The sequence below is a fragment of the Balaenoptera borealis genome, assembly GCF_965194805.1.
Source record: "Balaenoptera borealis genome assembly, chromosome: 3".
Lineage (NCBI taxonomy): Eukaryota > Metazoa > Chordata > Mammalia > Artiodactyla > Balaenopteridae > Balaenoptera > Balaenoptera borealis.
The window spans coordinates 77259773-77280867 of NC_138866.1; the positions used below are offsets into that span (position 1 = coordinate 77259773).

At 41.2% G+C, this 21095-nt stretch overlaps 1 long non-coding RNA gene across 1 annotated transcript in view; it reads right to left on the reverse strand.

The window, feature by feature from the left end:
* The window catches only part of LOC309625528, a 36151-nt gene that overhangs the window by 2618 nt on the left and 12438 nt on the right, over positions 1 to 21095 (reverse strand). The gene's annotated exons all lie outside the window — the stretch shown is intronic.

The following is a 21095-nucleotide window of genomic DNA, read 5'->3' on the forward strand; positions in this document are numbered from 1 at the left end:
AATAAATGCTGGAGACGGTGTGGAGAAAAGAGAACCCTCCTGAACTGTTGGTGGGAATGTAAAGTGATACAGGCACTGTGGAGAACAGTATGGAGGTTCCTTAAAAAACTAAAAATAAAACTACCATATGACCCAGCAATCCCACTACTGGCCATATACCTTGAGAAAACCATAATTCCAAAAGAGTCATGTACCACAATGTTCATTGCAGCTCTATTTACAATAGCCAGGACATGGAAGCAACTTAATGTCCATCAACAGATGAATGGATAAAGAAGATGTGGCACATATATACAATGGAATATTACTCAGCCATAAAAAGGAACAAAATTGAGTTATCTGTAGTGAGGTGGATGGACCTAGAGACTGTAATACAGAGTGAAGTTAGTCAGAAAGAGAAAACAAATACCGTATGCTGACACATATATATGGAATTTAAGAAAGTGGTACTGATGAACCTAGTGGCAGGGCAGGAATAAAGACGCAGGCGTAGAGAATGGACTTGAGGGCACGGTTGCAGGGGGAAAGGGGAAGCTGGGACGAAGTGAGAGAGTGGCACGGACATATACACACTACCAAATGTAAAATAGCTAGCTAGTGGGAAGCTGCTGCATAGCACAGGGAGATCAGCTCGGTGCTTTGTGACCACCTAGAGGGGTGGGATAGGGAGGGTGGGAGGGAGGCTCAAGAGGGAGGGGATATGGGGATATATGTATACATATAGCTGATTCACTTTGTTGTACAGTAGAAACTAACACAACATTGTAAAGCATTTATACTCCAATAAAGATGTGAAAAAAAAAAAACAACAAATAAAAGTCAGAGATTTTAAACTCTACCTGACACATTCAACCTAGAATTGAAGAGGAAATAAGCATTCTAGCTCAGTGGGTCCATAGACCAGTAAAAATCTAGAGAAAATTTTCAGCAGTACCATGAGGTTGCTAGCTTTTTATGTTGCTATGTAAACATATTAAAAAAATCTGTTAATGCCTAGAACATTGTTTTATAAAAGAACATTTTAGCATACAGTAGAAATGACAAATCTTAGAATTAAAAATGAATAAATTTGACTTTATAAACAACTCATGTTGCAATGTAACACTCACTACATAGTTTTTCTTTCTTTCTTTCTTTCTTTCTTTCTTTCTTTCCTTCCTTCCTTCCTCTCTCTCTCTCTCTTTCTTTCTCTCTCCACCCCCCGCTTCCCTCCTTCCTTTGCTGCAAAGGAGATGAAAACATCATCAGAGACCAGTACTGGTCTGGGACTCTCCAATAAAGTCAACCTCCTCATTCTAAGATAAGAAAACTGAGGCTCTCTGAGGTGAACTGAATTGATGAAAGCTGGGACTAGGCCCAGACCTCCTGGCTCCTTGTCTAGCATTTGTTTTCCCTGCTGTCTTTGTAATGGAATTCAGGGTGATGTCCCAGAGGTACAGCCAGATCCTGGAATATCTTCTTAATCATCAAATAAAATTATTTTGCCTTCTATTAAGTTGTGGTGTTAAGTAAATTGACTATAGTCTAATTCTTTAAAAATCAATAATACCTGTGTGGGGATTCTCTAGTGGCTAGCTAGAGTATTTGTTCCCTAAGGAATGATTTACTAGTCTTTAAAACCAAACAAATAAACAAATAAACAAAACAAACCCAGACAGTTAAGATTGAGGTCAATCTTAAAGATTCCTCACTTAAACACTTATACATTAAAACAGTGTGTTGAGGAGGTTTGGGGATTGGGTGGTTCTAGAATACCCTTCACAAAAGCAAAGGATTGATTTACTAAATTGCGTGACTTACACACCACTTTTCACATTTTCCAAACCCTTCCTCTCATTAGTTTCTACCTCAACATTCTAGTCTCTGACCTCCAAGGTCAAGAGAGACATCCCAAGCATGACATTTTAATTTTGGCCCTTGTTCTCCTTCTTGACCACTGTAGTATTTGGCCCTGTTGATTAGTTACTGTTTCTTGAAACTAATACTATTCCCCTTCCTCATCCTTGGGAAGCTCTGGCTTCCCTGGCTCTCTTACCTCTCCACCTCCTTTGATGACTTCTCTTCCTCATCAGGAATGGGCGTTCCCTAATATTCCATCCTTGAGCCTCCTTCATCCTCTATAAATGCAAGTCTTATCCTCTCCTATGACTTCATCTACCACCACCTCTCGGCCCATATCTTTATTACCAGCTCTTCCAAGTTCCAAGCTCACTTTTTCTAACCTCATGCTGAATGTTTCCAACTGTGTGTATCACCATTTCTTCAAACTCAACGTGACTAAGACAGGATTCATCTCCTGAGGAAGAGCCTTCCCCACGAACTCTCATTTTCCACACCAGCTGGCTTCTCCTTCCTCCCAACATCTACATCTGTGTTATTGGTACTACCATCCTTGGAGGAATGATTTCTAGAACCAAGGCCTTATTCCTCCAGTGACACGGGCAAGGGAACCAGCAGAAATAATAAACACCACTCAATCAAGATATCAGGACACACTGCTTCTCCCTGTTGCATCGCCCCTGCTCTGACCTCCATAACAGAGTTTTGTATGTAAGAAACAAAATAAAAGGTGGGGAGAAGGATAAATTAGGAATTTAGGATTAGCAGATACACACTGCTATATATATAATAGATAACCAGGACCTGCTGTATAGCACAGGGAACTTTACTCAATATTCTGTAATAACCTACATGGGAAAAGAATCTGAAAAAGAATAGGTATATGTATATGTATATTGGAATCACTGTGTTGTGCACCTGAAACTAACACAACATTGATAATCAACTCGACTCCAATTAAAAAAAACAATGCCTCCCATAGAGTCACCTTTAAACCACAGACCAAGGTCATCTAGAGTTAAAATATTTAAAAGCAAAGACAAGATTCAGGAGTTAATGGGAGAAAATGAGCTTTGCCAAGGACTTCTGGAGGAAGCTGTGATTCTTCTCGAATGGGCAGTATATCAATGTGGATCAGCAAATTTCAAAGTCTCTTCATTATGGAACCCTATGCTTTGAATCCTGGCATCAGCTATATTAGCTTTATGAACTCAGGTGAGACACCTGACCTTCCCTTGCTTCAGTTTCATTATTTGCAAATGAAAATAAAATTTAAAGTTGTTAATAGGATGGTTGAAGAATTGAAGTGGTCAGTATCTGTAAAGCTTTTAGAACAGTGATTGGTAATGAACAGGTGCTGAGTTAATGTCTGCTTTCCCAGAAGCAGACCCTGAGACAAGGATTTGGGAGATGATCCCAGGAAATACCTATAAGTGAGGAAGTGAGATGGGGAAGGGAAGAAAGCCAGTAAGGGGTAGGTTATCAAGCCAGTTTCCACTGTGAGGAAGTGGAGCCTAATTGCACTGGGGAGGTCTGGGGGTCAGTAAGGAACACCCACCTCAGAGACACCCCCAGAAGGTCAAGGAACCTGAGGTATTTACATACTATCTCCAGTCAGTGTTGAAGGCTGTCCCAGGGGAGTGAATTCTCTGGCTGCCAGAGAAAGCCCTCAGGCAGTTGGAAACTGGGCCGACAAATCCCCTACAACCGTAGGGCCCAAGGAGATACTTGGGGACATTGTCTACCGGCATGCTCAATAAATACGCCATCATCATCATCACTGTTGAAGTCCAAAAGCAAAACGGATGAAAGCCAGGGTCTTCTGGCTAAAGCTGGTAGGAGACAGTGAGGGTGATGAGCCCAAGATTTGCACTGGGAGCCCAGTTCTCTCATCCCAGCTGATAGACCGGAGTCACCTCTACAGAATCTTAGAGATCCACAGAGCAGTTTGTGGGGTACAGTTCATGGTGCCTACTACTGGGACCCTTTCCGTCCTCAAGGAACTGCAACTTAGTTTCTGAGACCAGCTATAAACATAGTACAGTAAGGTAAGCAGCAATGGAAATTAGGACTTGCTCAGTGTCTAGTGAGTGGGGCAGAAGCTGTTTGGAAGGGTGAGATTGCCATGGGCTGGAGCAGTCAGAATGGGCTCCATTGAGTAAATAGGATTAGGCTCAGCCCTATACAACGATTGGTTTTCAGTTAGAAGAACAGGGGCAGAGTAGACTTTCCAGGAGGCAGCAATACACTGTTGAAGGCCTGGGGGCTGGGACTGCTGCTTCACACCATCCCTCAGTTATCCTGGAATATGCAAAGTGCTTTCTGCTAGCAGTGATGCCATTCTCCCTAAACCAGCATTCGCAGAGGCAGGTCCAGCTTTCAATCTCTCTCTCCATCCCTGCACCGATCTTCCCTCTTAAACATTATCTCTCATATCATAATAATAGCTATCAACAACTCTGTGAGATAGGCATTTTTATCACCATTTTATAGATGAAGGGATTAAGATTGGGGGTTAAGGAATGCCTTTTAAGCTAAATTTGGATTTGCGTCTTAGTCTGTCTTATTTCAAAGCCAGACCAAATCACTATGCTTGATGCCTCCAGTTCAAGCAAAGGGGAGACAAAGAACTCTTTTAATCACTTGAAATTTGGGATAGTCAAATTAGATCCTGCAGATTGATCCAAAGCACTTATATTGATAGGTTTTTTCTTCTCTCTCAGAGTCAGCACATCTATGGGCACTTCTTCCAAGGCTACTTCTCTCCCAACAGCTGCTGCAAGCTTACAGAAAACAAATTGGGAAGGGGCAAAAAAGAGTAGATTGAAGTCCATTTGAGTGACAACTTCTTTGCCTTGGTCAACAGATGGTGCATTTATGGCATTCTTGGATATCTAGGAGAAGAAGAATTCCTTGAGATCTGAGTTCAACCCCATTTCTGCAAAAATTGCAAGGCTCATTCAGCTAGTACTGAACATTCCATCTGTTACCTTTTGGCAGTTTTTTTTTTTTTTTTAAATCAAAGGTACTCATTACCTGAAGCCTCCTTTCTCTGTAACAGATGTGTTAGAGATATCATCATTCATTCATTCATTCATTTCTAATAAGACAGCTCAGAAAAGTAGAGAGAGTAAAATATTATTCTTCATTTACAGGTGAGGAAAGAGAAATGACCAATAATGATCCTTTAATACAGCCTTTCCCTCTTGTAGACACCCCTCCCCCACCTCCCTGTCAGCATCCCCAGAGAAAAAGTTCTGCAAGATTCCAGAGTAAATCTTAGGAAGGGCAGATGTAGACTCTTCTCAGAGTTTCGGTTAAGTGATGGCTTGCCAATCCCTGAGGCCAGAGGTCTTCTCCATTTTTTCATCAGATAAATCCATGACTGTGTGCTAAAAATCCTTGGGTAAAATCACACCATGATGAAAGGGATCGCATACGAAAAGATGGCTGAAGAGTTCATTTCCCAAATACTTCAGAAATATTTTAGGATATCCTGGGCTCCTTGAGGCACTGGGCTCTCTGGGACCACCTGTGTATGTGGACATGCCATTCCAAATATAGAATCGCATGAAGCTAGCACGAGCTTGGGAAGTTAATGCTGAAAATGTAAGAATAACTCCCTAAGGAGCAGCAATTAGTCTTAATTGCCTGGTGGTGACCTTGTGTGTTTCTCTAGAAGGATGTACACAATGATCCTTCCCAAAACTTTTAATGATGATGATGATGATAATTGTAGTAATCGCAGTAGCCGTAGTAAGCTCACACTGACTGTGTGCCAGGCACTATTTGGCTTTTATATGATAAATCATTTAGTCCTACAGCAGTCTTATACAGTCAGTATTATTATTATTGTCTACATTTTACAGTTGAGTTGGCTGAGGCATAGAATTCGAGTTACTTGCCCAAGGTCACATAGCTAATCAGTGGTGGGATTTAAATACAGGCAGATTGTATGAGTTATCTATTGTTGTATTACAAATTACCCCAAAACTTAGGGACTTAAAACAACATTTACCGTCTCATACTTTATGTGGGTCAGGAATCCAAGTGGGGCTTAGCTGGGTCTTCTGACTCAGGGTCCCTCACAGGCTGCATTCAAGGTGTCAGCAAGGGTTGGTCATATCAAGGATCAATGGGGGGAGGATTGACTTCCATCGTCTCTCATGTGTTTATGGACAGAACTCAATTCCTCGTGGCCTATTGGACTGAGGGCCTCAGCTCCTCTCTGAATGTTGGCCAAAGCCTGCCCAAAGTTCCTTGCCACATGGGCCTCTCCATAAGGAAGTTTACAACATGGCAGCTCACTTCATTAGAACAAGCAAGCCAGAAGATTCAGAGGGAAAGAGAGGGAGAGAGAAAGTGCTAGCAAGATGGAAGTCACAGTCTTTTGTAACCTAATCTCAGAAGTGACATCCCACCACTCTGCCACATTCTATTCATTAAAAATGATTTTCTAGGTCCTACCCACTCTCAAAAGGAGTGTACAATACAAAAGTTGTGTATAATCCAGAGGGCAGGATCAGTGGGGCATCTTCAAGGATGCCTTCCACACAGTCTGACTGCAGAGCCCAAGGCACCGATCAAGAGAGGAAAGGGACACATTTTCCTTATAGTTAAATTCAGAAAAGCATAGAGATGGGAAATTTCTAGCCCAGGGACCAGCTCCAGGAAGGATCTAAAGTTAATAATTTTCAGATCACTTCAGCTTTGGGAGTTACGTGTCCCTACCTGGCAAACTCTGCCGTTCAGCTCTAAGGGTAAAGAAAATGGAAAGCTGGGAATAATAATTATTTCTCCAATTCCTTCTTTAAAATTAGTGATGAGAGCTGTTTAACACAGGAACAGTCACTCTTCCCTCTCTCTGTCTTCCTGTCCTTTGTCTTTCCCGCCCTGATTTTGTATGTCTCTCTGTGGCAATTTCTCTCTGTCCATACTGTGCTTCTTCTCCATTCCCCTCCCACCTGACCAGCTTGCTCTTCCTATTCTCTTATTTTCTTCTTGAGCTGTGTTTTTCTTATCCTTTGTCCTTCTTACTCCCTAGGTTGTTTTTATTTTTATTTTTTATTTTTTTGGCTACGCTATCGGGCATATGGGATCTTAGTTCCCTGACCAGGGATCGAACCCAAGTCTCCTGTATTGGAAGGTGGGTTCTTTAGCACTGGACCACCAGGGAAGTCCCCCTAGGTTGCTTTTAAATTTTAATTTATAAGAAGGTTTTAGGAAGGAAGAAGTTGAGATCAAACAAATTCACCATAATGTGGTAGAATGGTCAGTTCTATGTCAATTTGGCTAGACTACAGTACCCAGTTATTTAATCAAACACTAATCTGGTGGTGTTGTGAAGATATTTTGTCAATGTGATTATGATTCACAGTCCGTTGACTTTATGTAAAGGAGATTATCCTGTATAATCTGAGTGGGATTGATCTAATCTGTTGAAACTGAGGTTTCCTGGAAGAAGAAATTTTGCCTGTGGATTGCAACATCACTCCTGCCCAGGAGTGCCCACTTTAAACATGCTCAGAACATTTACATTAGCCCCCAGTTGGGCAAAATCATCTAACACAAAGCCTATTTCATAATAAAGTGTTGAATATCTCATGTAATTTATTGAATGCTGTACTGAAAGTGGAGAACAGAATGGTTGTACGGGTACAGAATGGTTGTAAGTGTAACAGTTGTTTATCCTTCTGATTGCATGGCTGACTGGGAGCTGCCACTGCCCAGCATCAGAAGAGAGTATCGGGGCTTCCCTGGTGGCGCAGTGGTTGAGAATCTGCCTGCCAATACAGGGTACACAGGTTCGAGCCCTGGTCTGGGAAGATCCCACATGCCGCGGAGCGACTAGGCCCGTGAGCCACAACTACTGAGCCTGCGCGTCTGGAGCCTGTGCTCCGCAGCAAGAGAGGCCGCGATAGTGAGAGGCCCGCGCACCGCGATGAAGAGTGGCCCCCGCTTGCCGCAACTGGAGAAAGCCCTCACACAGAAACGAAGACCCAACACAGCCATAAATAAATAAATAAGTAAACTACATTCCTCTAAAAAAAAAAGAGAGTATCATACTAGCCTGGGAAAAGATCAAAATTCAAAGTATGGTTTCTACTGAATGTATATCACTTTTGCACCATTGTAAAGTCAAAAAATCATAAGTCAAACCATCATTAAGTTGGGGACCGTCTGTATCTATATCTGGGTATAGATATATAGATAAATACAGAACTTACTGGTTCTATTTCTCTGGTGGAACACTGAATGACACAAGTGGGACTGTCCAGTAGTTCTGAAAGTGGTCTCTATAATGGTTGGGAGAGGAAGGCATATGTTCATTTTAAAAGAAGAGTTGATTAAGTCAAAGAAATAGGGTTTTGGCGATACTTCTTTTCTTTCCAGATGAGAATTCTGGATGTCCCTCAAGTTATGTATGCTGGCCACCTCCCCTGTGGTCTGAATTAGTCCTTGGTAACACCCTCTTCAGACTTTTTCAGCCACTATTCCCTGTCCCATCAAAACTTGCTTGTCATGTTTTCCATTCTCTCAGGGAACTAGTTGCTAATACATTGTTCTATTATTCTGTTTTATTCACGTTTACGTTCCTAGCTCTGAGTCTTGCAATTTATGCCATTGCATACAGGTTTATTTAAAGGGTGACTGGTAAGTTTACATTTAAATAGGAGCATCCAATGTCTTAACCCAAAGATAAGACAAATGGTCAGGTTCAAGCACCGTGAGGGGCACTGAAAGGGAAATACTTTGGGGCAGGAGCACCTCTTCGTGCTTCTCAAATCCTATCGCTCAGCTGCCTAATCTGCCACCCATATTCTTATTACATTTCTGTACCTGTTCCAAGATGCGGTCACAGACTGACATTAAACCATGCAAACTGCCTGTGCCCAAACTCCACATAAAAAGCACTGGTCTCAGAGTGTGGTCTGAGGACCCCGAGAGGTCCCCAAAACACTCTCAGGGAGTCTACTAGGTCCTCTGTTTCCACCTACATATCTGTGAGATGCTGTATTTTCTTCATACACTTCAACTGAAACAACATAATTTAATATATTTAAAGTCATTATCAAAATGCGAGAATGGCTCTTGATGTTAAGAATGCAAAATTCTGCTCTTGCAGGCATACTGTCCAGGCATTAACATGCAAGTGAATGGGGCATTATGCGGCATACACGTCCCTGGGCAGCTGCTCTGGCACTGCCCAACTATATAATATAGATGCATATGGAACACCTGGAAACTAAGAGGAGTGTGAAACTTTGAGAAAAAGTTATGTTTCCTAAGCACTCCCAAGTGTGAAGGGTTTATTATTATCTTGTAAGTAAACTATACCCCAGGCTTCCATGGCCTGGGGATATACCTAACATAGTAACATTAGCCAAATAAATGCAAGCCTTGCTGTTTTAAATTTGGTATTTATCCAATCCATCTCTCTATCCATAATGGATGGAAAAATCATTTTTGGAAACTACCTAAGATATTATTTTTAACCTCAATAACACTTATTGCATTATGTGTGGGAAATAACATATCAATAAAGAAAATTAGGAAAATAGAGAAAAGTACACAGAAACCTAAATTACAAGGTAGTCCCAGCATCCAGATTATTAGTCAAGTAGTACGTAACACATGTATCATGGATATATATTTATACATTATTATGATGATGATTATATTAAAAAGCCTTTGCATATTAAAAAGAACAACTCCTTGAAAAAAAAAAAAGAAACAACATATTACAACAGGTTATAAATGAAAAAGCATATATAATAATCATGTTCTCTTATTAAGTCATCCATTAAAGAGATTTGAAAAAATGTATAATGATGGCATTTTTCTCACTAATTTTTTTGGGAAGACAGTTATTTTGCATAAAATGTTATATGCAGTGAGTTTATTATTGTTATTTTAAATGAGTTAATATGTACCTATTTTTAGAAATTTAATCTGTTTTAATTTCTAATATGAGAAATATCATTAGATATAACCCACATAAACAAAAGCTCTTTGTGTTCTCAATAATTTTTAAGAGAGTAAAGAATTCTAAAACCAAGATGCTTGAGAAACCGCAGCTATAGATCACTGATTATGTTTCTGCTGGACCAAGAAGCACAGTGTGTCCCTGGGGGTAACTGGCCATCCCCAGGAATAGGGAGCAATTTAGAGTGACATGTAGCCTCAAGCCTGTCCCTTTCCTTTATGGTCAAATCCACATCAGAGGCCATGTTTCATATTCCTTCTTTATCTTCTACAGAGCCTAGCAGGACCGTGAGCACACAATACACACTCTATAAAATGCATTGATTGATTTCTGTTGATCTTCAACTGTACAGAATGTATTAGTTTGGAGTAAGGAGGTCTCTCATACAGCTCAAGAAGCTTAATGTCAACCTCAAGAGCTAAAACATGAGCAGTTTGGGAGCTCCACCCCCTCCCCCCGGTGTCCCCCTTCCCCACCCCAGCTTGAAGCCTGCAGCCTTTTCTCATTCCACGGAGTCACATGAAGTTTTCCTTTGGTTCAAGAAACTGGCAGGGCAGGACACTAATATTTACAGCATGGATCTTAGATGAACTATAGATTAGAGATTGGTGATGTAGAACTCAGGGTGTATTGCCTGTGTACATGTCCTATCTTGCACAGTTTTTAAGTCCAGACTAAAGTACAGTTACAAGTGCTGAATCAAAGCTCATCCTACTGATTGTGAGATCTTGAGCAAATTTCTTACACTCTACAGTTTCCCCATCTGTAAAATAGGAATACTAGTAATATGAGTTGAAAAGGTCACGGTGAAAATTAAATGATATAATGTATGCCAAGTGCTTAGCAGAGCGGCCTGGCACCACGAAAGACCCGGAAAAAATGGGAACTACTACTGCTCTTATATATCTAACACTTCTTTGTGTTAGGCAGAGTAGAGGGGCTGGAAAATGGAATTTCTGTTCCTACTTTGTGGTTAATATTTAATATGCTAAGCACGAGAGAGACCCATTGTTTCCCACAGTGCTTGCTGCGGATAGGAAAGGAAAACACAGGTTTGTCTTGCTTCTTTTTTCGTTCTTATCAAAAGCCCAAAGACGGAGGAGAAGGAGGACAGCCACTGGTTCACTAAAGAAACTGTGCTTCCGATTTGACCTTCTGCTGTGTGTGAGTTTGGGACAATCCCCTTCACTACAACAAGATCCTGTTTGTGTTGGAACAGGAGCTTCTCTTGCGGGAGGGAAAGGGCACGGTGTTGACCCGGGCAGCATGTTTGTTTGCCACAGGTCCTCGGAGTGCTGGTTAACTGTCAGCACAGAGTTGGTTTCCATGTCTGGAGCCAGGAAAATATACTCCTTAATGCCCACATATTTGCAGGGTGACACACCTCTTGGAAGCCCGTTACACAGATTGCAGTGGTCAACGGATTTGTTTCCCAGGAAAGACTGTCTTCATGAGATATTATTAGGGATGATTGCCGTGAGCCATGCGTGCCTTGGACAGGACGGCAGCCTAACTTCAAAGGCTCCTCCCCGCCAGGGGGACACAGGCTGAGCCCTGTCATCAGACGGCCCAAAAAAGACCTTTCAGCAGTAAGGGGGCTGTGACTTGCCTGGTGGCTGCATTTGAGAATCCAAGGGCTGATTTCAGGTAATGAACGATGTGCCGTTTGTCTGGAGACGGGCTTGGGGACTTCTCTCGTGTCCTGCTGAAGGAGTGGAAAACAGCATGATTCCACACCAAGTGGCTGGCTCTGGTGTGTTTTTGAACTAAAACCAAAGTAAACAAGGAAACACCCACCACTTGACCAATGATGCACTTGGTACCTTAAGAGGCAAACGAATGCAGGGGGTGGGGACTAAAGAGTGCTGAACCTGAAATCAACCAATTCGCTTGTTTCAGAAGAGGGCAAAGCCGGGAAGTGGCAATGCCAGGTAATGCCTGAAAAGAAGCTAAGAAGAATGCATATTATTTAACTAGCAGAGCAAAAAACCAAGGAAAGGCTATGACAGAACTTTCTGTGTGTTTAACAAGCTGTTTCCATCACTACTGGACAGAGGAGGAGGATGTGGATTAGAATTAGGAATTTGGGCTAAAAGTCACGAGAACTCTGTTGCTGTAACAACACGGGAGGTAATGGAACAAATGTCTCAGTGCACCTTTAAGGAGGAGGGGTCCCCATGCATTAAGAGTGGCCCCAGGGCCACCCTTCAATTTTAGGCAGTGAGTTGCAGATATTATAGTGCGTTATTGTCTACATAATCCTTTGACCTAAAGAAACACTTTTGTTATTACCTCAGACAGCAATGAGGCAAGGGCAGGGTTTAAAAATAACCAAGGCAAGACATAAAAATATCAAGTAGCAAACAATTAATGTGTCCTTAATGAATGAACAAGTATTTAGAAACAAGGAAGTATGAATAGGGAAAAGTGGAAGATTGTGGGCATGTGTATGCTTAGTTTAATTTTCCAGATGTGTGTTCTTGTTTGTGATATTCCCTGTCAACAATCTGGGGCTCACTCCAGATCCTTCCTGAGGCCAGGCAACCACATAATTAGGTTAGGTCTCCCTCTGGCGGCAAGGAGCTAATCCAGCTTCCGATAAAATTTGTGTATCCTCTGCCATCCCTCTGATTTGAGTTCAATGTTCTGGCAAATAGCGTTTTCATATGTAGCAAATACTAACTCACAATTTTTACAGACTAAAGAAATAATAAAATACAAACTAATTATGATTCCTGTTTAATTTCTTGTAAAGAATTCAGGAAGCAATTTGGGATCTTGAAGAACCTAAGTAATCATCATTGGACTATTATCTAAAAAGAGGTGTCATTAATAGGGATTCTGTTACTGAGATTGATAGAGAGTCTGATAAATAAGGTTTCACTGTTGATGGCAACTAAAACACTCTGGTTTAGAAAGAGATGTTCTCAGCTGGGGCAAACTTCAACACCTACTTGAAGTGAACTTGAAAAGATACAAGGGCCAACAATTACTGAAAATAACCAGGAGATAAGAAAAATAATAATAATTGAATTTCTCGTCCTGATACTGTCGCTATCTGGTTCAGTGTTCTTGGATTTCGTTAGATACTCTGACAGTCTTAAGATAAATTTCCTCTTTTTTTCCTTAAAATATTTTCAATATTACTTGCAACCTAAATATTAACCAAAGTAATGTTAACTCAATGTTAATACTCTCCAGAAGACTGCAATCAGCATTGACCCAATAATATGTGCACACACATTATAAAGATAATTAAAAACAATGAATACATGAGGAAGGTTTCCTCTGATTATTTAAAAGACAGTGGGAAATACGGCAGAAGTGAGCATCAAAGTGGATACATTATGGACACAGCTACAAGGAGAGGGCCCAACATTTCATCTCAAACTCAGATTTTGAAGGAAGAATCTGTAAATGAGCTTTGGTCAGGGGCCCATCCAGGTTTACATAACTGTGGCTGTAAATAGTATGAACAGGATGGGGTTGGAGGCTGGGGCAGATAACTCAGTAAATGTCCACTGCAAGGGCAAACTCTTACCACTCTAAAATAAGTGAATGATCTCTTGATTTGACCCCTAATATGTACATATTTACGCTGTGGCTACTGTTGTTGATAATTAACAAGTACATATTTATGCTGCGGCTACTGTTGTTGATAATTAATAAGGAAGTGAATATTTTTTATTTATCTCATTGACTTTAGGTAGTAGAACTAAAGCCATATTATTCAGTTAATGTATTCTGATCCATGCTACAAAAAGGTTTTATGTCTCAAGATTTCTTACAAGGAACATGGCATAGTAAAAACATTAATCTCTTAGATAAAAATGCATCTGAGCCTTAAATGTCTGCTATAAAATTCCATAATTTGAAAAAAAAGTCAAAAAAAATTTTTTTATTTATTTGTTTTTATTTTTGGCTGTGTTGGGTCTTTGTTGCTGTGCGCGGGCTTTCTCTAGTCACGGAGAGCAGGGGCTACTCTTCATTTTGGTGCGCGGGCTTCTCATTGCGGTGGCTTCTCTTGTTGCGGAGCATGGGCTCCAGGCACGTGGGCTTCAGTAGTTGTGGCATGCAGGCTCAGTAGTTGTGGCTTGCAGGCTCTAGAGCTCAGGCTCAGTAGTTGTGGCGCACAGGCTTAGTTGCTCCGCGGCATGTGTGATCTTCCCAGACCAGTGATCGAACCCGTGTCCCCTGCATTGGCAGGCGGATTCTTAACCACTGCGCCACCAGGGAAGCCCCAGAAAGTCAAATTTTAATAGAAGGATTTGAGACAAGAGCAACGATCATTGACGAAGTACTCTTTTACTATGTTTTTTGCCTAACATTTTTATGTTTATGTCTTTAAATTCATACATTAGCTATTTCCTCTAACATTGAAGGCAGAAAGGATTGTTAGTTAATGTCTATTTTATTAATTAGAGTAAAAAGTGAGGGACTTCTCAAGATCACAGAAAAACCCCTAGAGAACTCTACATGGTTCTTGTTTGATCCATTCATCTATCCATCAATTCATTCATTCATTTTTCAACAGATACCTCTTAAGCAAATCTGTTTATTATGTGTGTACCCTTGTAAGTGTAGGAAAGGTGAATATGATAAAATATCCCTGTATACAAGGAGTCTGGAATATAGTAGGACCAATCAGGCAACTACATGTATAAATATAGAAAATAGGCTGAAATGGGTGCTTTAGAAGTTCATAGAATTGGAATTTCAGAAGCTAAAGGGACCTAAGAAATTATGCAGCCTAACTTCTCTCATAGGGCACACTCTATAGAATATTTGGTAACCAGGGTCATTTCTTGACACTCTTAATATACATATATTATATATATAATATTATCTATTATGTATATATACTTAATATATATTATTTACATGTATATATAAAGAATATAAAGGAAAAACCCTGGAGATACATATGTGTGTGTTTATATATATAAATATATATATATTTCCTATGAGAATATATGTGTGTGTGCATATATATATATATAAACATATACACCTCTCCTACAAGAACAGACCATTTTATATTTGAACAGTTTTTAAAAAAAATAAATTTATTTATTTTATTTATTTTTGGCTGCATTGGGTCTTCATTGCTGCACGCAGGCTTTCTCTAGTTGCAGCGAGCGGGGGTTACTCTTTGTTGCGGTGAGCGGGCTTCTCATTGTGGTGGCTTCTCTTGTTGCAGAACCTGGGCTCTAGGCACGTGAGCTTCAGTAGTTGTAGCACGTGGGCTCAGTAGTTGTGGCTTGAGGGCTCTAGAACGAGGCTTAGTAGCTGTGGCACACGGGCTTACTTGCTCCGTGGCATGTGGCATCTTCCTGGACCAGGGCTCGAACCCATGTCCCCTGCACTGGCAGCCAGATTCTTAACCACTGCGCCACCAGGGAAGCCCTGCATTTGAACAATTGGTTTTTTTTTTTAGTATTTACTTTATTTATTTATTTATTTATTTATTTATTATTTTTGGCTGCCTTGGGTCTTCCTTGCTGCTCGTGGGCTTTCTCTAGTTGCAGCGAGCAGGGGTTACTCTCACTGCGGTGCACAGGCTTCTCATTGTGGTGGCTTATCTTGTTGTGGAGCACGGGCTCTAGGCACGAGGGCTTCAGTAGTTGTGGCACCTGGGCTCAGTAGTTATGGCTCACGGGCTCTGGAGTGCAGGCTCAGTAGTCGTGGCGCACAGGCTTAGTTGCTCCGCGGCATGTGGGATCTTCCCGGACCAGGGCTCGAACCCGTGTCCCCTGCATTGGCAGGCAGATTCTTAACCACTGTGCCACCAGGGAAGCCCCTGAACAGTTTTAAGTGAGAAAAAAATCCTCCTGATATTAAGCAAAAAATTCTTCACTTAATTTAATCTTTACTTGGAAAGCTATACTATTTCTTAACAAATTTTTTTCCATGATAGATATTTTAACATTAAACACACCTCCTCGTAGGTTGTTTATTTTCCAGGACAGAGCCTGAAAATTTTTCTGCATTCTGATTTGCCTCTTTTGGAAGAACTAAATTTGTATTGTCTTTAAATGTGATGTCCATATTGGATCTGATCTATTCGAAGTGTAATGGGGTCACTTCATCTCATGATAGTTTTACACTTCTATTGATACTAATGAACTATATAAAAGTATGTGGTTGTGTAGCACCTGAAGTCAACTAAAGCCCCAGATCTTGCTGCTCCAGCCACCATCCTGGCCAGGGGTATTATAGTGTGTGGTGGGAGGGGAGAGGGAGCGAGGGAGGGTTAGTTAAGGAAATGCGTCTTGCATTTGCTGGGTCTCTTGAACAGAACCTGGGTATGTGGACAGAGAATTAAATCAGGCTGGCCCTGGTCCTGGGTTTGGGGGTCCAGGCTTAGGGGAAAATGGAAAAGGGAGTCCTGAATGAGGGCAGGCCAGAAAGCAAGGCAAAAAATAGAAATTGAACATCTAAGAAGCAAGTTGAAATGAAAATCAAGATCCATAGTGAAATGGCTTCAAGCAGGAACGGGCAAGGTTGCAAAGCAGGTTTCATAGGTGGAATCCAGAATGGTAACTCGAAGCAATTTTAGGTCTTCCAGGAGTGAGCCCAGAGAATAAGAGAAAGCTATTAAAAAGACCAAGACTGTTCCAGCATCTTCACTTAATCAATATCTCCTGTTTGCCATGGCCTGGGCTAAGCACTAGGTATAAATGATAAAGAAGGTCTACACCGAAATCTCAGAGTTCTCACAGCCTCCTTTGGGAGATGGTCACAGGACATCTACCTGCTACATAATGTGATCAGTACAATGATGGAGCAACCACAAGAACCACAGAAGAGGAGCAAGACTTCTGAAAGAGGTGATTGAGTCTTATAGGATGAGAAGGAGTTGGGTAAATGAAAGGAATAGGGAAGGACTTTCTCGATGGAAGAAAAAAGTCAGGTGAAGGCCCAGGGAATGAGAAACAGCATGATGTAAAAAGGAGCTACTTGTAGTTCTGTATTGCTGGATTGTCAAGAGTAAATCACTGGAAGTCAGATTTGTCCTTTCCTGTACTTGAGAAGTTACGTTTAGAACCTAAGAAAAAGTCGTTACATTCATTCATTTTAATACTCATATTATCTGTTTTGCCCTTTCATAGTAGTCTTAGAATATTCTCAGAATATCAAAGGTCTATAATTACTATTTCCCCAGGCTACAGATCATCTGAAAATTTGATGAGTATTCTTTTTCTAGTTTCCTCTAGTCCTTGATTAAAAAACAAAAATAGGGCTTCCCTGGTGGCGCAGTGGTTGAGAATCTGCCTGCCAATGCAGGGAACACCGGTTCGAGCCCTGGTCTGGGAAGATCCCACATGCCGCGGAGCAACTAGGCCCGTGGGCCACAATTACTGAGCCTGCGTGTCTGGAGCCTGTGCTCCGCAACAAGAGAGGCCGCGATAGTGAGAGGCCCGTGCACCGGGATGAAGAGTGGCCCCCACTTGCCGCAACTAGAGAAAGACCTCGCACAGAAACGAAGACCCAACACAGCCATAAATAAATAAATAAATAAATAAATAAATAAATAAAGTTAAAATTTTTAAAAATAAATAAATAAAAATAAAATAAAATAAAAATAAAAAACGTTGAACAGTGCAGCACCAAGTCTAGAGCCCTTCAGTATTCTCTAGAGATCTCCTGCCAAACTGACATTGATCCAGCAATCGACAGCCTACACATATGGTTGTTTAATTAGCTAACACTCTGTAGTAATGAGAGATAGTATGGTTACCTATTGCCAGGAAGGTCAGGCTAGGATAACTTGGAAAGGATCCAGATATAAATGTGTATCTGCCAAAGGGGAGACCAGGCATCAGAAGACAGATCCACACGTCAATGCTGGAGGGAACCCGGTCCAACAGGCAGTATCTGGAAATCATGGGAACAGATAACAAGCAAGTACTCAAGTAGGGAGGGGAGGCAGAGAATGAAAATTACATAATATAATGGGTTTATCTAAAAGGTGAGTGGGACAGAGTGTTAGGGAGGATATTTGGAAATCCAGGGGATCATTTAACATCAGGAATACAGTTTATGATCTACTAGAACCCAAGCTACTAGTCAAGCTCATGGGCAGTACTCCAATTCCCAGGGGAAGATATAGTAAAATCAAAGCATGGTCCTGGAGGTAAAAGAGGACCAAGAATGTAGCAAAGATGAGTACTGGAGCATAGAAAGCCAGTAAGAACTGAATCTAGTTACTGGGACTTGGATCAGTCAGGACTTAGTTTTAGAAGCAAGAGAGCAAACCTGAAATGCAACACAGAGTCAGAGCTGAATGGGTCACTAGTGTGACTTGATCTAGACCACCTAAGGCTGAACCTGCAGGTGGGGAATCAGTGGCACCAGGTTTAGGGAGAGGAGTGCTCCAGAGGCCAGGAATCTGTATGTCAATAGTAATAAGCAGGTCATATTTCTTCCCCTGATTCACACTGCAAGACTTGGTCACATGCATCGCCCAGTTGGAGATTCTCTATTGCTCCCCTGAGCCTTCGTCTCACAACCTTATCACGAAAGGGAATGAGATTACGCTGATGCAGCTTGCCCTCACTGATGGGAGCTGGCTTCCAGCAATACTGTTTCCTTCAAGTGTGCATAGACTTGTGTTTCATAATTCATCCTAATTTTGCTGGAGATCAACATAAAACTCTAATCAAAGCCTAGAGTATTTCAGTAAAGGGAGAAGATGATTCCATGACTGGGGAGAAAATATGAGTAGTTTTAGGTGGTATTTATATTCATCCTTGAAAGAGGAAGAGTAGGTATCAGTTGGAATGGGAGTGGAGAGAATGATGTAGTGACATATAGTAGAGAGAAGGAACAGCTTAAGAACACAGATGACTGTAGACTGTACAGTCCAGTCTGGCTGGTTATAAAAAGTTAGACTGGAGAAAGGAGGAGAGTCAGATCCTTTGGGACAGAGGATATGAACTTTGCTGGGGACGTAACAGATAGTAACTGAGGGTTACTGAGCCTCAGTGGAGCTTTAAAAAGAATGATGTGAATAGTGAGAAAGCATCAGGAAAAATCCAAATAAAGGGTACTCTGTATAATAACTGGCCTGTACTCTTTAAAGTATTAATACCATGAAAGGTGAAGAAAGACTATTATTCCAGAATAAAGGAAACTAAATAAACGTGACAACTGAATGCCACAGGTGACTTGGGTTTTTTTTTCTTTTTAGTTATAAAGACATTATTGGGATAATTGGCAAAATCTGAATAAGGTTCATAGATTAGAAGATAGTATTGTGTCAGTATAATTCCTGATTTTGATAACTGTATTATGGTTATGCATGAGAATATTTGTGTTTTTAGGAAATGTCCACTTCAGCATTTAGGGGTAAAAGGACATATATCTGCCAAATGCAACTGACAAATGGTTCAGAAATATAGATATATACACACATGCACATGTATATATCAAGTACACATATGTGGGGTGTATGTGTATGTATGTATGTATTATATGTATGTATGTATCTATCTATCTGGAGAGAGAAAAAGAATTTTAAAATGTGATAAAATATTAATATTTGGAGGATCTGGGTGAAAGGTATTCTTGAATTCTTTGTACTTTTCTTGAAACTTTTCTGTAGAACCAAAAATATGTCAAAATAAAAGTTAAAGGAAAAATAAAATCCATAATGTAATGACAGAGTACAGTGGATTGACTGATTAGGAGGCTCCCAAGGGGCTAGTGCAATTGTCCACGTGAGACGTCATAAGTGCCAGGTGTCGGCAGGAATAGAAAGGAGAAAGAAGCAAGAAGCATCCTGCAGGTAAAGGTGCCCATATTGGCAACTCAATAGATAGGATACCGGAGCTCAGATGACTTGGAATTTTCACGTCAAGGTGCCAGAGAGAATGGTATCACCTTCACAGCTGGAAACATTTACTTGATGGTCATGGTAGAGAGTTACCAACGAGATTGCAAAATAAAAACTATAGTTTTAGGAAAGAGGCATGAAGGGGAATGCATAACTTGGACCGAGACTAGAATTCCTGAACACTTAATAGGTAAGCTGATCATTTTTTTTGTTGTTGTTAAAGTATCCAATTAAATTTAATTGTGGCCCATCTGGTAAATTTGTATTTGTGCAACCAACCAGAAAAGAACTGCATATTGAATGCTAAAAGGTGAAAGAAGCAAGCCCCCTAGTTGTGAGATAAGCTTTCATAAGAGCACAGGTGCTGGGCTGGGCTGGCCATCCCTCTTGGACTCACGGCCATCTCATAGAGCCCATCCATCTCTGTGTCGTTAACAGGCCACTCAGGTGACCAGGTCCAATAAGAGAGGTCCCTGTCGACCAGGGCTTGCTGATGCCTTCTTGCCTGCCCTTCAATATCCTGAAATATTAAGCCTGGATCCACCCTCTTAGCTTTTCCCCAAAAGTTTCTTCTCTGATCAACTATCGTAGTGAAATGTATTCTTTGCTCACAATTCTTCCTTCCCTTCTTTGTTCACCACGTGGACTTCCCCACCTGTTGACTCTGGACTGGGCCATCTGGAGGAAATGACAGGTGCAAGTTCTGAGCAGACGTATCATCTGTTTCTGCTTCCCCTCTTGTCCTCCTGCCCTCTGCCAGGACCAAATGCCCTGGCTAATGGCTGCTCCAGTGGGACTCAAAAACTTGCACCCAAGTCTAGACAAGCCTAGCCAAGTCCAGCCAAGCCAAGCAAAGCCACAAATGACCTAACAGACATATGACAAAGAAACGAAGGTTTATTGTTACAACCATTGAATTTGGGGGGTGTTTATCACACAGCATAATCACAACAAAAAGTGATGAGTAAATACCACTCTCTTGTCTATTTGGTTTGCAGCTTTTCACTCACCCCTTGGATTTGATGTTTTAGAAGCCTTCTTTAGAACTGAACTCTGGCTTTTCTGGCCTCTCTGGCCTCCTCCTATAAACCACCCTTAATCCGTGGATCATATGGTTCCTCGTCCCCACTCCCCTTACAACTCTGACCCAACTTACAACTCATCATGGTAACTCCCTGGTACATGCATTCCCACTGGATGTTTACAGGCCCACAGATCAGGAAATAGACATGACGTGGGCAGTATTCAGAACTCAAAGGTCCTCGCCTATGGGAAATTCAGTGATTTAGAAAGCTTTCCTCTTTAGAACACAACTGAAAAAGAGTGAAAAATGATTGGGAATAGTGAAAAATCATAAATGCCCCCAAAGTTCATTTCTCCCAAGGGCAGAAATGTATCATTCAGAGGAGAATTCCTCACTCAAAAACTGTA